Genomic DNA, 6,409 nt, shown 5'->3' with positions numbered 1-6,409 from the left:
CTGTGTCTGTATCCTGGGGTGCAATCATGGGGTTTTTATATTATCCTCAAGGTTTGGGCCAGAAACGATCAGGAACAATTATCAAACAGAGTCTTGCCCACTCATTCACAAATAGACTATCAAGAATGAGAGGCAGATTACTTTTTTCCTGTGAAGCAATAAGATTTTTCACCAAAGTGTTCAGGAAAACACCCATTTAATTCTTGTGAAAGTAGTCTGAATCTTTTCTTTCATTGCAGAGGTAAGATTGATATAGCATGGACTTTGGAGCCCAATTCTCTGGCCTAAACCCCAGCTCTTTTATTGGCTGGGTACGACACTTAAACCTCTTTGTGCCTCAGTTTCCTCATCAGTAACATGAAGATAAAAATAATGGCTCCTGTCTCAGGAGCCTTGTGGGGATTAAGTGAGTTAACACAGGAAAAGATTTAGGGGCCTGGCACATGAAAAGCACTCTGTGTTAGGCATTATTATTTGTTTATAAATACCATTAAATTTTTCTTTATTCAAATAATAAGTATTACTCATAGACCTAAAATCATGTTCCTTATTTTGGGTGTCTATTTTTTCTCTCAATAGTGTATTATTAAAAAGAAGGCAAAAATTATCATTACTCAATTTGAATAAACCCACTATGAAGAATTTTGAATTTTCATAATTATTATAGGGGAGACTTAGTTCTTCGATAGCACTGGCCTAATCACTCGGTGGAATCCAAAGAGATATCAGAATTTCAGTATTTATGGATATCATCATGACATTTAAAGTCCTCCAATTTTTGTTATTAATTGGAAACTAGAGAAAAAGTCCATTTTAAATGCAAGGACAGAAATTAGAGGTTTTATATGTATATTGCTCTCACCATTATGAAACCTGGAGAAATATTTCAAGGACAGTCTACAGCAGCTTTTCCTTGCCCTTGTTAACATCAGGAGCACTCTCCATGGTGTGCTATGTGAAACACTCACAATCTCCAACCCACGTCATCTTTGATAGTGCATATAGGCCACACATACCATCCGGGTCTATATCTGGAGAGCAAAGATGATAACACTTAGGATTTAAGTTTGAAATTTACTTTGTCTTTAATGTTGGCATGGCCATATCTATACGAGACCATCTTCTGTTTCTGACATTGATGATTGTCCCATTTGTGCAATAGTTCTGGGTAAGTGGAAATATGTTTGCTACAACCTACTTGCCCTAACTTGCCTTCCTTCTTGCTATTCTCTGCTCTTACCTGCCTTCCTACAGCTGCCCCCCCCCACCCAATTTTTCTATGAAAACCTGGTAACTGGACTAACAGGAAAGGTTGAAATGGAAAGAAGAATTAATGCTTTTGGAGGCCATAAATACTGAACGTGGATTCTATTAAATCAGAATTACTATTTTTAGGAAACCCGGCGATAAGGTCAATTAAAAGTGCTGCTTACCAGAGATTTTTGACTTTATAGACTTATTCTCAACAGTTTGTTTCTTAGAAGTATAATTTGTTTAGGTTGGTAGAATCACTGAGAATGATTCCCTGGCATCAGCATTTGCTAATCATGTCAAAGATGCATCTGATATGTGGCCAAGGCTGTGAACCACTGTTCAACGAAGGTCAGTTTCTCAATGTTTATGTGCGTCAGGATCACCAGGAAGACTTGTTAAAACACAGACTGGGAGCCCCACCCCTATAGTTTCTGACTCAGTGGGTCAGGAGTGAAGCCCTTGTGCCTCTCCCCACCCGAATTTCTTTTATTTTTTATTTTTTAAATGTTTATTTATTTTTGAGAGAGAGAGACAGAGTGCAAACAGGGGAGTGGCAGAGAGAGAGAGGGAGACACAGAATCCCAAGCAGTCTCCAGGATCTGAGCTGTTAGCACAGAGCCTGATGTGGGGCTCAAACCCATGAACCGTGAGGTCATGACCTAAGCCGAAGTCAGACGCTCAACTGACTGAGCCACCCAGGCACCTTGCTGATGCTGATGCTGCTGGTCTAGGAGCCATCCTTTGAGAACTAGTGATTTATGGTATACAGGGATCCCTTGTCCTAGAAGAGGCCTTTTTACCCCCAAGATCTAGGTAAACATCTTGAGGTTGTCAAAATTCTATGCCCATGATTTTGACAAATTCTGGGGGAGACTTATACCCTCACGTTCCCTCTTGTCTTGCCTTTTGGGGTCCTGCTCCCTCTCACATGGACAACAGTAACTCAGCCTCTTCTTTGAGCTCATCTGTGAGCAAAAGTCAGGAGAAATGTTTCAGGGAACCCTAAGAAGGGCCTACATCACTTTCACTAATCCTCAAGGGTCTCAGCAACAGCCCTTCTCTCTGTTTTTCTACCTTCTATCTCTCTCCCCTCAATGGTCTTCTTTACCCACATATCAGGGGGAAGAAAAGCCCATCCCGGTCCCTGAAAAGTGGCAGAACTATCATGTGCTGTCCTGTAGATTCTTTCCTCTACAAGTCTAACATTATCCCAAAGATGGTTCCCTTCTGGGAGTAATTCTGGTGTCAGATGTTAACATAATAATTACTTTTACTTCATTATTATTAAATACACATCAAAATGATAACACTCTCTGGACTTATCTACTATTACCATTTCTCTAAGAATCTCAAAGTAAAATCTACATCTTTAGATCTTTGTTTCTGTCATCTTTACTGTTTTTGTTTGGTTTTGGTCTGGAAATTTTATTAGGTGTGTTCATTGTGTGTACTTTTTTCAGGGAGTTCTTTTTGGAGTCTCAGCCTGGTTGGGAGGGCAGGACCAGGAGGTGAGGAGGGATAGGGTAGGGCTAGTGGACTTGCAGGGCCAAGGTAAATTTGAGGGCTGAATTTTTGAAAACTTTGTAAAAAGTGCATTTAACTATCTTTTCTAATAACTTTTTATTCTCTTTTTCCTTTCCAGAGTTTGTTCATTGGCTAATTATTGTCACATTTAGTTTGGAATGTGTGAAACTCAGTTTCTGCAAGAATGTCACCCTGGATGTGGTTAAAAAACTTTGCAAAAACTGTAGACGGTAAGAGAATATTGATTTTTGCCCACTGTGTCTCTTTCAGTCTTAAATGTCATCATAAAATAAAGAGGAAACTTGATATGAGCTGTGCACTGGTTTATGCTTATTTATAAATCCCCAGGGTTGTTATCATTTTATTGACACAGAGTTCTAGCAATCATTAAATATTTCCCAGAAAATAGCTTCTGGTAACTTTATTTAAGACTAAACCAAGTTTTCATGACCTCTCTTATTGCAAAAATTATATTAGTTCCTTTGTACTTTAGTAGTCATTAAAAAGTTCAGGAAAAAATACTTAGAAAAACTTAGATACCTTTCAGTTATGTTGGCCTCTGTCCTTGGAACACCATTTACCAGAACAATATACAAGCCAGGGAAAGAAAAATATTCGAGGAGTTATCAGAGTTGAAATTACCATTTCATATGTCCCATATTTCAAGAACTATTTGGTTAATCATAGTCTAGTCCATGAAATCTGAGCTTTTTGAATGAAATCTAAGATTTTTTGTAAGGAATTAATCTTTCAGGAAATAGAGGAATCCATAGAACAAATGGGGGAATCCCTAGAACAAATATTTCTGTATGGAGTCCTGGAACTTTTCAGGTTTTGAAACAAACAAAATAATGGAACAGCCTGAGGAAATCTGGTGTGCGGATTGTAATATCTTATAAAATATTAACTAATTGATTACTAGGAAATATGAGTTGGGACCTTAAAAGATATAATGGAATCTACATTATTTTAATAAATCATCTCTAAAGAAATGGTATTCTCAACAAATATGTTGGTTGGCAAAGAATTCTGTTTTCTTCCACTATCTCACTGCAAATGTGACCTCTTACTTTTTACTTTATTCACCCATCTTCTTTAATATTAAAGATTTTCAAATTAAAGAATACATGTAACAACGTTACAAATCCTGATTCTGTATTTCCAATTACTACATTAGTAAAAAAATTAGTGTCCTAGTTCACTGCTAAGCCGAGACTCCAGGGTATCGGTGAAAAGAGCCTTATTTGAGTATCTCATCATTTGAATACTGAATTACATAACGCTTTCCAAAGGAATAGGAATGGTTTTAGAATTTTATAGATCTCTATCTGACTGATCTAGTTTGTCTCACTTTGTACTTTTGGTAACAGGAGCTTTAATCTTTCTTAGTCTAAAAAAAGATTAATATTTTAACATCTTGCATTATAAAATCGGGAACTACTTTCATATCACATAGAAATGTACATTTCTCCATTATTTTGGATGAATGTAAATGTATCTCTGATATAACAATGCACACATTGCATTCCCTGGAGCTAAAAGTAATTTTTGAGCATTTGAGATCAAATTCATAGGCTTTCTTAGGAAGAAATCCATTGTGGTCTTAGGACATGATCTGTCTTTTGTTAGAATACAAGTTTGGGGAAAAGTTAAGCCTGTCCTAAGCAGCTCTAAAACAAGTGGTAAATTAAAGGAAATATTGACATGATTATCATTCCAATATTGCCAACATTAAAATGCACACAACTGCCTAATAGGTGTTTATAATTATTCCTAATTATTCATAATTTTAAGTCCTGCCTACTTTCCAAAAGGCTTTGAGACTTTTTTATAGCTAAGTGCACACATACACACACACATGTGCACACACAAGCACACCTCTCAACAATTCAAAATTATATTTAAAAATGATCAGAAACCAGGTGGAGAAAAAGGAGAAATGGAACTGAGGTTAAGGTGAGTGCCACAGTTTAACACTAAATGTTAAGCTGGAATTTCTGGCAGGGAAGGAAAAATGGAAAGCACCATAAAATATGGCCCTTTTGCCTTCTAAAATGATGCCTGGTAATTCTGAGAAGAATTTATCATAGGATTCTTCTAAAATACTGAGAAACTGAAAACCTTAACAATGAGACAAACCAGACAATGGCACAAGATTCTGGTTGGTCCGTGTTCCTTTATTTTAAAAAATGTTAAAAAAATGTTAGGGGCACCTGGGTGGCTCAGTCAGTTGAGTGTAAGACTCCATTTTGGCTCAGGTCATGATCCTACGGTCATGGGATTGAGCCTTGTGTCGGGCTCTGTGCTGAGCACTGACCCTGCTTGGGATTCTCTCTTTCTCTCTCTCTGTCTCTCTCTCTCTCCTTCTGCCCCTCTCTCCTGCTTGTGTTCTCTTTCTCATTCTCTCTAATAAAAAAAAAATGTAGGGGCACCTGGGTGGCTCAGTCAGTTAAGCATCCAACTTCAGCTCAGGTCATGATCTCATGATTCATGGGTTCAAGCCCTCTGTTGGCTCTGTGATGACAGCTCCGAGCCTGAAGCCTCCTTTGGATTCTGTGTCTGCCTCTCTCTCTGCCCCTTCCTGCTTGTGCTCTGTCTCTGTCTCTCTCTCTCTCAAAAATAAACATTAAAAAATTTTAATAAAAAATTTTAAATAAGTCACCATCAATAGAATTTCCATTCTTCCTTCATGCTACCACTGTTCCCTTGTGATGACTACACTTCTTTTCCTGTCTGTTGAAATATTATGTTTTTATTGGATCTGCGGAATTTTTAGAGGCATAAAGGTAGGGGAGTAGTTTGACAAGAAGGAGCTTCTTTGCCAGGGCATTATGTTAACTTGTGCTATGAGAATACGTGAAACATGTCCTTCTCTCACTTCTTCATGTAGAGCGGGGTTGGAAACATTTTTCTGTAAAGGGCAAGAGAATAAATATTTTGGGCTTTGCAGGTCATATGTGTTTGTTGCAACTCCTCAGCTGTGCCCTTGAAGCATGAAAGTGAACAGGCATGACTGTGTTCCAATAAAACTTTATTTATGGACAGTAAGTATCCCAGTAGAACTGAACACACCCTTTCCTTCAGAATGCAGCTGGTCTTCAACTTCAGATATTCTTACTATTCCTCACTAATGTGACAGATTTTTAAAATGTACTTGTTATTCTCAAATTTGATGCTATCTTTCCCCTTGAGAAACATAAAGTACCAGTCAAGGTTATTTTAAAGACTTTTCATGTGCTTACCATGCTTAGGATATAGGCTCCACTTATTCACTCCACATAATCTGGGGTCTTGTCTTTTCCTTTTTTTTTAGGTTGAAAATTCTCCATCTTTATGGCTGCGCCATCGCTTCTGACCTGTGTAAAATAAAAGAGGCTTACAAAAGAGTCAAAGTATTTCATGACACTTCTGCCCTTACATGCTAATGTTTTCAGGAAAATAGAATTTCTAGCAATAGTCAATGAAAATATTCGAAGTAAAATATGCCCAGAAAATTCTCCCGCTTAAAGTGAGATATAAATTATTTTTGAGCTAAGGTGGAGATAGATAATCAAGGAATAATTCCATGTGAAGTGTTGGCATCTCATCAAAAATAATACACTTTTGTATGCCACACAATTATACCCCCCGT

This window comes from Panthera onca, chromosome D4 (genome assembly GCF_046562875.1).
Source record: "Panthera onca isolate mPanOnc1 chromosome D4, mPanOnc1 haplotype 2, whole genome shotgun sequence".
NCBI classification, from domain to species: Eukaryota; Metazoa; Chordata; class Mammalia; order Carnivora; family Felidae; genus Panthera; species Panthera onca.
The sequence above is the reverse complement of the archived record's forward strand: the minus strand, read 5'-3'. Positions refer to the sequence as shown.